Source organism: Xiphophorus couchianus, chromosome 4 (assembly GCF_001444195.1).
Source record: "Xiphophorus couchianus chromosome 4, X_couchianus-1.0, whole genome shotgun sequence".
Lineage (NCBI taxonomy): Eukaryota > Metazoa > Chordata > Actinopteri > Cyprinodontiformes > Poeciliidae > Xiphophorus > Xiphophorus couchianus.
This window is the reverse complement of record NC_040231.1, coordinates 18,540,711-18,554,100: the sequence shown is the minus strand read 5'-3', so window position 1 is coordinate 18,554,100 and position 13,390 is coordinate 18,540,711. Positions and strand designations below refer to the sequence as shown.

The 13,390-nt window shown below is 37.2% G+C and overlaps 1 long non-coding RNA gene across 1 annotated transcript in view; it reads left to right on the top strand.

Annotated features, from left to right (window-relative positions):
* The first annotated feature begins 2,227 nt into the window (after nucleotides 1-2,227).
* Nucleotides 2,228-13,390, top strand: part of LOC114143031 (uncharacterized) — a 68,023-nt gene continuing 56,860 nt past the window's right edge. Inside the window, exons 1-3 of the long non-coding RNA XR_003595145.1 lie at nucleotides 2,228-2,270; nucleotides 12,864-12,929; nucleotides 13,066-13,130. This is a non-coding gene — a long non-coding RNA (uncharacterized LOC114143031). The remainder of the gene's footprint in view (nucleotides 2,271-12,863; nucleotides 12,930-13,065; nucleotides 13,131-13,390) is intronic.

Below are 13,390 nucleotides of genomic sequence, written 5' to 3'. Positions count from 1 at the left end.
ATATTGGTGAAGGTATACGGCCTTCCAACCTTAAAGACGTTGAGCTCATCCTCAAAGATAAATAGTCTAAAAACCACTGGAAACTTGCAGAAAGCTAGTCAGCAACCCTAAGTACAGTAATGTCAATACTTTCTTAGTAATTATTTTCTAATAGTTATGGAGAATGTCACATATTTTAATCTATCATTTAAAGTATTAGCAAACATATTTTAATTTGTATTTCAGTCTACTCCTTCTACATTGTTTTATCTTTTGAGAGATGCCTGTCTCATATCATATTTAGAAAAAAACTTACTGACTGAATAAAAATAATTTTAAGTCTAAATCTGCCCCAGTTCAGAATCATTTTGGGCATAAGTGTATCAACAAACCAGTTGTAAACATAAGTTATGTGCTGTTCTGCTAATACAGATTTTACCTTTTAAATCAAAATGCCAAGAGGTATTTAAAATATCTCAGCAACGATTTGCAGTAATTAGTCAAGGGTTTTCTTTATTTCTAACTTTAATTTTGATTTAATGTTGATTGAGAAAGCAATTATTTTAAAAAGTCAAACTACTTTAAGAACAGCATGCTATTTCTTTGAGATATAATGTCAGCCGTCAGAAATATCATCTGTCAGTCAAGCTTTAGACCTACAAAGTGAGATATTTTGGGATCTCGTACCACTGTTGTTTAAAATGTGTGCACAATCCTTTAACAATACTTCACAGCTGCAAGCAAACAAATTATATGTAATATTTTCAATATGGCAATATGCTCTCTGTTACAGTTGCATTCTTTAAAGCAAAAAGAATCTCCAATGAAATTCAAACCTTTTCTGAGAATGACAGATGAGTTATGTATGCATAAGAAGGAAGTAAGTTAAAGCAAAGCATGAGTATCTATACAAATTATTGATGCATTGTGTGTGAAATGTAACATGTGCTGTTAAAGAAACAGTTTTTCCAATTAAGGTAAACTGATGATGGAAATAATCTCTTCGAGGCAGATGGCTTCCGCAGTTACAGCACAGCTGAATCCTCCTGGCTTCGTTCACTTTCTCCACCCAACTTTGAAGGAAATCATTGCCTCCTGCATTGTTTTGTGTGAAGGCCACTGTCCAAAACTATGATTTTTCTGGTTGCACTCAGAGACTCCAGTGGTGGAAAGGTTGCCATGAGTTTCATTAAAGCCAAAGCTGAATGAAATATGGATGTGCAGGGAGTGAATTAGAGTGATGGAACAGGCCAAATATTGTCTTCGTAGTGTCTGTGCATTGCTGTCTTTAGGGGACAGATTCTCAGACAGGAGTAAAGTAAAATTGCACTCCAAGTTTAGTGGATTCATCAGCAGGCCAAAAAACTTTCTCACCCTGTCCTGGTAAAGAGTATGTTGTTAAACTGTGAGATACAATCCGATGTTCCTTTACTGTCAGAACAATAAAATAATATATGTGTTTACAGACTTGTTCTGTAAACACATATACGGACAGAACTGCAACATACACATTGTGAGATGAGCAAAATAATAGCAATCCACACTGTTAAATATTCTGTTTAGATCCAGGACTGACTGATCTATGAAAGCATTTTCAGTTTATCCTCATTAAACTGTAGAACACTGTATCCCTCCAACCTGATGGCAACAGTCTGCATTCATGATTCAGAGAGTGGTGAGGGTTAGAGGCGGTGTTATTATCTAATTTCATTATATTTCTTTGGTAGGAAGATTCATGAAATCTTGAATGCATGCCCTACAATTTTAGAATAACTTCATTTGATAAAGCAATGGACATGCTTTTATATCATGTGGTATTGCAGAAATGCAAAGAGCTAATGGTAACTGAGATATAAAACAAAAGATCATATTTACTTTCTCCAAAGAACCTCAGGTGTCAAAGAAAATATATCCTTTTTGTTTATTCTACTACAGACTAGTTTAATGTGGATTCTCAAGACAATGGACCTTACCAAGCTCTGCCCACAACCGACCCACGTGACCGCAAGTCTCACAAACAAAACCTCACAGCGCGTTGTTTCTATGTAAACATGACTGATTAGTGCATCAATTCTACCAGATTTTCACAATATATCAGCTACTAAATGGACAGAGGAACTAACAAGTTCATGTCATCATCTGGGAGGAGGTTACTGGTTTCTCAGTCACAAGCTGGTTGCAAACCTGAGGCCAGCAGGTGTCAGTCAGTTATGGTAGATCTGAAATTTGGTTTGATGACGTCAATATGAGAAGCTACAGACTGATAGGAGGAACCAAAGAGCTCTGTAAAGGTAAAGGCAAATCTTCTGAAGTTGGGATATAATTAATTTAATTTCACATAATTACCGCGGTAGAAGCCATTTGTTTGTTAAAATTTTATTAAATCTATTTGTTCTATTTGATGTTTGTTGTGAATGACGTAAACTCACAAACAAACGAGGTAATTAGTCCAACGTTTAGAAACTACAGCGGCTTTAATGCGCCACAGCAAAGGGAAACAAAGGTAAAATAATTAGAACAGGTGATCAACTCAAACCCACTCCTACCTTTTTACTCTCTCTCTGTGTAGTTTAACACTGTTCTAGTTCTAGTGTTAGCACACCTGTTACCGTGGCAACCGCCTGCGCCCCGCAAGACGAGCAAAGACGTTAAAAACATAACATTCAGTCCGTTACGATGTCAAGTTTCCAGGCTTGATATTTATTTCTCTATTATTAATCAGAGCTTCCCTGAACACAGCGATGGTTGATTGACTAGCTGTACTTGGTGCTAACGTGGCTAACACGAGTAACAGTTTAGTCCAAAGCCTTTTCTGCTAAAATAAAATCTTTAGTGTATGTCAGATACAGACACATTGCATATTGATCTGTTTAGCTAATGTAAGACTGTGTAGCAGACAGGCTTCAAGGTGTAGAAGTTGTATCAGTTCTGCCTTTATGCTGTACTTAGCTAACGGGAAGCTAAGTGTGTTTGTGAGACGGCCACCCACGTGACCACGTAGAATGGGTATCAGCCAATGAAAAGCGGCCCCTCTGGTAAGGTCCATAAATATTCAATCATGAACACACTGCATCTGGAAATTATACTTTTTCCACATTTTGATACACTGGACCCTTATTCCTGAATGTATTAAATTACTCTTTCCTCAAAATTCTACACACAAATACAACAATGTGAGAAGACTTTTTTTTAACGTTTTTTTTTTTTTAAGTTTTCCAAATTTATTAAAGGGGTTGTCAAAACTTTGTTGAAAGGTTAATAGAAGAACAATGCTGTGATGACTTCCTGAAGACGAAGTTACAGAAAGAGCATAAGTTTTTAAAGAGACAAAGGCCCAATTGCAAGACATTAAATTACAATTTCAAAATTCTTTTAAGTCATATTTGATATCAAACATATATGATATCATATATATATATATATATATATATATATATATAGCATTTTTATAACAACTGAAAGTAAAAGATACTCGATTGTGCTGTAAAACGGCACTATATGCCTATAGAATAGATAATAATGCCCCTTTAAAAATACAAAATCAATATATGTGAATACTTATGCTGTGAATACATAAATATTCACAGCCTTTGCTTAACATTTTGTTGATCCAACTTGACAGCCTCATGTCTTTTTGATTCTGATGCCACAATTTTAGCACACCTACCTTGAGGCAGTTTCTTCCATTCCTTTCTGCTGAACATCTGTGAGCCATTTTCAGATCTCATCAGAGATGTTCAGTCAGATTCATGTCTGGACCCTGGCTTGGTCACTACCGGATTACAGAGTGGTTCTGAAGCCACTCCTTTGAAGAATATGCTTTGGGATGTTATCCTGAACCACTGACCCATTCTGAGGTCATTCTGTCTTTATTGCTGCATTCATGATTTCCTGTATTCTGACTCCTACTGCTGTAAAACATCCCCGTATCATGATGCCATCACCATACTTCACTGTAGGGATGGTCCTTTTTTCACCTTTCGTAGACAGGTGTGTACCTTTCCAAATCAAGTCCAATTAACGAAAATTACCACAATTCGACTCCAGTTAAGTTGTACAAACACCTCAAGGAAGATCAGTGGAGACTGTTAAATTTTATTTTAATCAACAAAGTATTAAACAAAGGTTGTGAATACTTGTGCCAATGGAATTGTTGTTTGTTGTTTCTAATAAATTTGCAAGATAATTTTTTTACATTGTCAAAATGGGGTATTTGTGTGTAGAATTTTGAGGAAGTGATTTGTTTTATACAGTTTGTAACAATGCTGTAACATAAAATGTGGAAAACATGAATTGCTGTGAATACTTTCTGGATGCACTGTAAATTACCTGGTTGAGTTCTTCACTATGGATGGTAATGGGAACTTTATGATAGTGACCCAAATACAATTTCTTCTGTTTGTTGTATTATTTTAGGAGCATTTTTGTCCATTGAAATAACTTCAAGAATGCCATGTTAGGGGGGTCCTGGGTTGTCGGAGGCAACAAATACAATAAATAAAACTATATAATACGAGCATTTCAATATGCATTGATTTGGTGTTATTCGGCAATCATCAATGTAAAACGTGATCAAATCAGCTAAATTCACACATGCCTGGAGAGCCCAAACACTGGTTGTGACAGCAGACGACAGACTTTTGTTAACTTTAACCATCTGGACTCTGTTTGTAAGGGAAGAGGCATACAAATGGACCAAAAATATCCACCGATCTCCTGTAATAATAAAATAAATTCCTTCATGGAATTGGATCAGAAGATTAAATGCTATTGTTGTTTTTTAATTTTTTTTCTAAGAGCAATTTAGTTCTATTATCCTCAACCATACGACTGCAAAAAAAATCTAAATGCAGAAAAGTCAAATTTATAACATAATGCAAATATGAACTGCATATCACAGCCTCCTGATCAAACACAATCCATCCAGCCTGACAGAACATGTTTTTGCAAACAGCCAACAGATGGAAGCTCAAAAGTACCATTTCAGCACACTGAATAATTGGATATTGACACCAAGCTGTCACGGCACCAAGCTGGATCCACTGTGTCCCAGCTTGTTGTTATGCTCCATAAATGAATTGCAGCAGAGTCAACAATATAAATTCAGTGCTTTCGGTTTAGAATAATCCTGAACAGGCCTTCATGTGGAATAGTTTGGAATGTGCTGCAAGATCACCTCATGGGTTTATTCAAACAGTGCCAGCAGATGGCTGCTTTTTCAAGTGTCTTTAAGGATAATGTGGAGTCACAGACCTCTCACCCTGACAGAAATTTACGTTTCAGCATTACCCACTGAATCTTATTTAGGTTATAAGAAAAGTGGAAAAATGTGTCCACTGTTGCAGCCGTGTAAGAAGGAAACAACTTTCGTAGGACCATAAAGTGTACTTTCATTGCAGTGATGCTGTGGGAAGAATGTAGTGTAGTGGGAAAAGGAAACTTAATTGAACAAACTAATGAGTAGTTCTTATTTCCGTTGGGGATGTGCCAGTGAGATTGTTTGACAGTTTATCTCTGATAAATAAATTCTTCTGGAGCTAATTAGCTTATAAGCCCTCAGGGGAGGGGAGTGTTGAGTGTCCGAGGGTGTGCATGAGTCTGTGTGTTTTCCTGCGTATTCTCGTATCTTCGAGTCAACACTGGTCCACTTCCTGCTCTGTCTCACTCCACCCCCTCACACACTGACAATCTCCAAACTATCCCCATTGTTGAAGTCCTGCCTATGCAGCCACAAAAAAACCCTAAAATTAAAACTGACTAAATGCAGAAGACGATAATTAATCTCTTCAATACATGAAACTTAATTTGAAAGATAATACATAGTGATCATTTTTCTCATAAAGATGAATGTTATCACACATTAACAAAAAAAGCAGCTTTTTTAAATACAAACTAAAAGCGTCATGTTATTTTCATTTGAATGTTTATACATTTTTTTGGAGTCTATCAAAAAAGTTAAAATGCAATCATGTTTAAACACACTTCTGTGCACATTGCTGCTACTAGTACTTTTATGAAATCCTCTCTTATTTCTTGTCACTCTGACAGCCCTCTTATTAAGGGCCTCATGTTTGCTGATTGGTCAGTAAAGGCGGCAATGAGGGACATGGATTAATCCCCATTTCATTATTACTGGTGTTAACCTCACAAAGATGGGAATGGAACTGCACTGAACAGTAATTGGTCTGTAAAGTCACAATGTTCAAAAATCCTTGTTTCTTGTCCAGTTCTGCTATTGCTTGTAGTGTAAATATCTAACAGATGATTTTAATTGCACCCTAAAAACCACTTGCAGTGCTGAACAAAAGGTTTTTAGAAATCCATTTTTCTCTTCTGCGGTTTGCTCAAGAACAAATGGATCTCTTTTGTAGCCGCAACCTCAGCAAGTTTAGCATTTAGCTAATTAAGTCAGAAATAATTCACATAATTTGCTGTTTTGGTTTTTGTGGCATTTAGTGTCTGTGTGTTACAGTTCTGTAAAGTTTCACATCATCAAACAAAATGTAATTATTAATTCAGATTAATTCAACTGATAGAATACACAAAAACTATTTTCAAATTTTTGTGACCACCTGGTGTTGATGCATTTCTTGAGACACTTTAGTACGCTGCCCACTCACCTCCATGTGTTCTCAGTTTGTGAATGTTTAGTCTCTCTTTTGTAAGCACGTCTAGACTGATAACTGTCAATGACTGTGTTTCTCATCAGTTCAGCGGGTTTCAAACCACCCCTTTCTTTTAAATGTTTTCTTCCTAAACGCTAGATTTTTTGTTATGTTGCTCCAGGCTTTCCAGGAGTCATTCAAACATTTTCTTTGTAATCTTCAGGGGAGAGGAAATCATCTTATTTTTAAAAAAATCAAATTTTTCATCTGTAAAATCCTGGTTTCTTTCAAATTTGTTTATAAATGCATGAAGTGGGAATGAGTCTTGTCCAAATTGTGTTTAGGAATCTGAATAAATCATTGGTCAGAGTGATATAAAAAAAGACAAAAATCAATCTTTCAGTCAATTAGTAGACTAGCAATGAGTAAACGGCAAAGTCAAAGCAAAAAAAATCTAAAAGGCAGATGAAATATTGTGCAAACTATTTTAAAAATGACCGTTTCAAACCTCTAAATATCTGTAGAGATTCTTCAAGGAGATAAGGACATTTCCCTAAATTTAAGAACCAAACATTAATTTAACAGTGCTATTTTGATTATATCTTGACATTTCAAGCCTCGATGCATATAAACTGAAACACAAAATGTTGTTGGTTCTGTACAAATAAAGTGCAGCTATCTAGTGAGAGTAATAATTTTATCATGAAGCAGATCTGTTCCTGCAAATATTTTTCTTCAGTCGCTGTTTTCACTGCATCGATCTAAACTGCATCTCAGTGGGTCATTCACAGGTGCCTCTTTGGCTGAGTTTCACCTTCCACACTGTATGCAGCTTCTTTTTGATATCTGTGTTTGACTGTTCAAAGATGCATGCTACAGGCTGTCCTGATAAGAGCATATCTGCCAATGGGACCACTTTGAGGAGTCAGAGATTTTGCCCTATCTCTCAGTGTCTTGGCAAACTTTTGCATCTGGGCATCAGGGGTGTAGGGACCCTGTGGCACTGCACTGTCTCCGAAGGCAAGATGATCATCATCCTCACCTTAAAAACTTTTTAAGGGCAATTTATATATTGCCTACTTGTTCATTAGGTGTCTTTCTATCTGATAGATTTTTTTATGTTATGTGGGCTTTTAATGTGCTTGCTTGGATGTAAAATCATGTAAAAGGAGCTTTCTCCCTCCGAATAGATGCTCGGGTGTTATATTTATATATATAAACACGTTTTACATGCTTTCTTCCCTGGTTTTCAGAGAGATGCATAAAATCCTTATTTAAAATGTTTAATTCTTGATTCTTATATTCTTATATACTGTAATACAAGTATATAAGAATATAATGGATGTGCATACCTAACTGTTATGTGCAGGCCTACAAAAGCAATAAAGGCCTTTGAGGGGCATGCTAAACGTTTTTATTTTTTTCTTAGATGAAGCCCTTTTCAAAAGAAAATTGTGGGAACAATGAGGATCCTGGTGAAATGCTGCTAAATGTTCTTCAGCTTCATAGAATGAATTCACCAAGAAAGTTTGTTGAAGGTTTTAATAGAAATGAAAAGTTTTCAGCTAAAAACATTAAATATATTGCCAAAGAATCTGCTTCTGTTAATCCATTAAGCAAAGAGCTCCCTGCCATGGTCAAATGTTCAAGAGGGTGGGAATGAATGTCTTTACACTAAGAGCCTGTTGAAGTGAGAATTTGAAGAATTGAATGTCGAACACAATATGCACCTGTAGAATAGAGCGAACATGATAATTGTTCTAAATTGTAAAGTGTTGCTGACATCTGTCACCCCAGAATTTCTCTCCACAAATGAAGAGAAATAAACACAGAACATTCTTCTGTTCTGAAGGAATGTAATCCTCTCCCCTCCGTTTTCTCTTTTCTTTTCTAGTGACAATGATAATTATAGTTTTTGTATGACAGCTTTCAAGGATTTATCTCCTCCTTGTATTAATGGCTTTCTAAAGCTTTTAAATCCAAAAAGTTTAATTCGTTGCTCCTGCGTGGCTATTCAATTTTACATACTTTTGTGTGAAATACCTTTACGTTTTGATGTGACATTCTTGTCATGTTTTGCAGCAAAATGTTTTCCAATCTCAGGAATCACTTAAAACATATGCACACAATGTTTGAATTTCCATGAAAAATGTGGAGTACACGTTTGGTTTAACCTGGAGGCCAGCCTGTTTGTGCTGCCAAATGGGTTCAATACAAAGCTCGCTCGCTCTCAAAATTTCCTAACTACATTGTTGGTATTTCTATTCTCTGGGTCAACAGATGAAAGCGTTATCTTAACGGGTCTCTTTGGTCAGCTGAAACATATTTTGTCAAAGCTCTCTAAAATGATCTTTTTCAGAAACCACTAACTGAAAGAGATGATTAGGTTTCATTTCGATAAAATCTAATCAAAACACTAGTTTTTGTTTTGTTGCTGCTGAATGCAAATCCAAGTTAATATTATCTGCTACAGGAAAGTATTTAAACAAACTGAGCTCAGATCAGTTTAACTCCACCAATCATCCAACAATGATGTAATAGTAATACGCCAAGAGGCTAAATTGGTACTCACTGTTAATTTATATTTTAATGTAAATGACTACTGCTTCTAAACATGAACGATTTATACAAAGCATGTGAACCTACTGGACATTTTTATAGGAGAAATACAATTAGAAACTAGGCCCATTCTGACTGGCTGTAGTTTGAGTCTTGAAAAAATCCTGCTTATCCACTTGAAAGTTATTCAGAGAGGAAATTCCTGAACAGTAAAGAAAAAATATGTGCATTTCCTTTGCAATATTTGTACAACTAAAATAAATAATCCGAAGGATAAAAAATAAATTGTATATTAAACAGGAACATCTTTTGCAAAAGTATGCTATAACAGACATGCAAGTAAAAAATATGAAAAATATTAGAAAGGTAAGGTCATAAAGACTGATAATTGATGGTGTGGACAGTACTGCACAAGTAATTAGTATTTAATATATTGTAATTTGTTTGATAATTCTTTTATTTTTTTCTCAGTAGTTTAGGGACTGTTAGTACCATAGCAAGCTTTTTGATTAAAGGATTAACTGTAATGTTGATTTCTCGTTAATAAAATATTGTATATTTGAGAGAAGTTGTCTGCGTTTATTCCAAATGGAGCCTTGGCGAAAATTCAAACTGGGAGACTCGACCAGCTTCACCACATCATCTAATCACGACGCCCGACCGCAGCCAATCCGGACCGGAGCTTCACGCCGCTCCAGCCAATCATCGTCCAAAGACGCCTTCAAAAGTCCAAGCTACCCTGGGGTCTTCCTGCTCGTCAGCCGTGCTTCGACCCACCTCCTCCCCTTCTCCACCTTCACCATGAGGGTCGTCCTCCAGGATCCCTTGTGCTCTCCGAGCTCCGCTCCACCACCAGTTTCGGTCCCGAGGGGAAGACTATCCCGAGCTCGCCGAGCAGACCGCCTGCTCACGGCGATCCTCGGCTCACGGTCTTCTGCCGGGTCCGAGCGCCAAAGAAATTGTACCATTAAATATTTTTAACTGCTATTTTCTTCTCTGTGTGAGTCTCTCCAGATTGAAATGGGTGTAGACTCCTGCTGTTCAGATAACGCCAGTGCCGGACTGATGCCTTCATCTATTATTTTAAAACCTAAGCATTATCAGGCAGGTAATAACTGAGACTGAATCATTTGGCTACTATTTTCTTGATAATCAAGTAGTTCCTCAACTTTGGAATTTCAATATAAATTACAAGTTTTTATTAATAATTGCCATAAGCAATTATTAATAGTAATTCATAGCCAAAACTAGACTCCTTATGCTGCACAGCAGTGGGTTTGATTGATTTTACAGAAAAGTCTGGCCAATAAGTCAAAGCTGTAGCACAACTGATAGTGCTGTTATTTTTGGAAGTGTACTATTCCCAAGCTGTGTATGTTTGTTTCAGACACAATCATCCCGGTCTGTCTGCTCCACAAAGAAACACGCTCCACATTTTTTCTCCCAAACCACCTCTAAACTGTGAGATTAAACATCATAGGAAACCACAGAAGGCATTAAGATACAATCCATCTGGGTTTAAATCAAGTAAAAGTCCCAAACATCAAACACATGTGAGGGCCAGCTTTTCCAAATGTCTTCCAGTGTTGTAATTGTGGGAGAATGAGTGACAGACTTCGGAGAACACCCCCTCATTCAAAGTTTTAATCTGACTGCGCCACCTGTGAGGCTCGTCAGAACTCCAGCCCACAGGGGCAGAGTTGGGCTTCATTACTGTGTCGTTGGTTCTGGCCCAGTTCTCCCCTCACTCTATCTCTCCTTGCCTCTCTATTCTTCGGTACCTTGCAGGCATGCTGCAGAAATGAGAGCCGGCTGCTTGGTCCTCCACATCGTTCCATGGCCGCAATTTGTCATTTTTCACACGAGATGAAGCCTTTTATGAAATGAAATGAGTTTCCCTAAAATGAAGCGCCACAAAAGCTCCGTGATTAATTTGCTTGTTAGGCTATTGCAGCTGTCACCTGTGGAAGACATCTGGACAGCAGATTGACTAATGCCAGCAGTGGGCCTGAAACAGAGCTCTCTCTCTCTCCCATAACCTACCCCACAGTCAGCCTTTCAGCAGGCTTTTAAAGGCACTTCTCTCTGTTTGATATAGCCTCTTTCTGAGGGGCAATTAATAAGCATTACTTGTGATTGACATGGTAATTAGTTGCATTAATGTGGTCATAAGAGGCTTTGTACTGTATGTTGGGGCGGAGGGGCGGGAGTGAACTGATGTTAGGAAACTGGGAATGAGCTCCGCGACCTCACTTAAAAAGTAATTGTCCATTGGATATCCGCTGCTTTTTTTGACAGTAATTTTGTCAAAAACGGCACTGCCAAAGGAGGAAAGTGCCATTTCAGCTTTCAGATTACAGACCTCCTAATCACATGGATCACTTAATATTAATACAAATTGGTTTTTAGTTGTGAAGTCTTAAAAATGCAGATAATACACCAATGGTAAAGGCTCATATGCTGAATACTCAGGAAATAAGAACATTTATACAGATTTAGATTTATTTATTTAACATTTTGGTTCAGAAATGAACAAGAGACACAATAGGAATTGAGACAGGAGTCTCAAAAATAGTAAAACTATGTACATTTTATTAAGCATTTCTTATCATAAATGGATACTTTTCACTATAATAATTTGAAAGTCTTTGCAGTAGGTATGCCCTACTAATAATAACTGAGCAGCTTGTTGAGGTTGAAAGGCCTCTTTTCCTATACTTACTATATTCTCACTTCACAGATTTTCTATCAGATTCATCAGAACTATTTTTGGGCCACCACAACGCAATATTGTCATGGTTAGTGCAATTTTCTTACAAATATACACCATATTCAGAGGAAAATCTAAAAAAAAAAATTAAATTAATTTCAGAAAATGAAACAGTTATTTTACAGTCAACACATATAAAACAAAATATTTGAAGATTTTATTTTTTGCAATACAAGTGTTGGTATTTTTCTCGATAAGCATAATCGAATGTAGAAAATTTCCAGTCCAGTTCCTTTACCCAAAATAAGACACATTTGACGTCTTCTCTGGTTCAGGAGTGGTTTGACATGGCAAATGCAACATTCGTAACTCATGTCAAGAATTTGTCTGTGATGGCGCTTGATGCATTGATTCCACCTTCTGTCCACTCCTTCGAAAGCTCCCCCAAGTTCTGGACTAGATTTTGCTTGTTGCTATGACCACAATTCTTCCTTCCACTCAATTTTCTGTTAGTATGCTTGGATACAGAAATCTGTGAACAACCAGCTTCTTCAGCAATGGGCTTTATTGGCTTCCCCTCCTTGTGAGGGGTGTCAATGACTGACTTCTGGATATCTGTCAAGTCAGCAGGTTTTCCCATGGTTGTGTCCTATTGATCCAGAGTGAGAGACAGGAAGCTTTTGCAGGTGTTTTGAATTAATTAGCTGATTAAGGTGACACCATGAATTTTGAATAATTACCTTTTTCACATGAATCTAATTTTCTGACACTGAATTTAGGGTTTTTATTATCCATAAGCCACAATCATCAAACTTATAAGTCACAAAGGTTTGGAATGTGTCATTCTATGTGTGATGATTCTGTATATGAGTTCACTTTCTGAGGTGACTGGTTAGAATTATTGGAGTTTTACTCAATATTCCAATTTTTTTAGATGTACCGGGAAGGGGAATTTTCCCAAGGATCTTCAGATGGTAATATAATCCCATAATTCTGGGTCTCTTTTGCAGGTGAGAGTGTAGGAAGAAGAGGAGAGGTAGTAGAAAAGTGCAGAAGGAAGTCAGTGCGTATTGTTGGTGAGTATAATGAATGTTCTTACTTGAAATGGGGGTGAAGTCTGGCTCTGGGGAGAACAGTCTTGGCTCTGGGCCGCTTGCAATGAGATGTGGTGCGGAAGGTGGCATGGTTTCTGAACGGTTTTCTTTCTGCAAGGAATCCCCATGATCAAATGCAGGAGGTAAGATGGCTGGAGAGGTGGAGCTGCAAAGGACAACCAGGTGAGTTTCCAGTTGAGTCCGTTCTTGTTGCTTGAGGAATCTGATATCTAATGTTGACAGCGAACATGGAGGAACCAGTCTAGAGAATAGAGAGAAGTCACAGAGTAAGTAACTCTGAGTGTTCACAAGAAAAATACATGAGAGGAAGCTTGACTTTATCATACTAGCATTGACGTTCAGGCCTTGTGCTAGTATACGGTACCTCCTTAAATCTTCAGCAGCTTGATGATGTGGCTGCCTCCAGCTTTGTTGACTGCTGC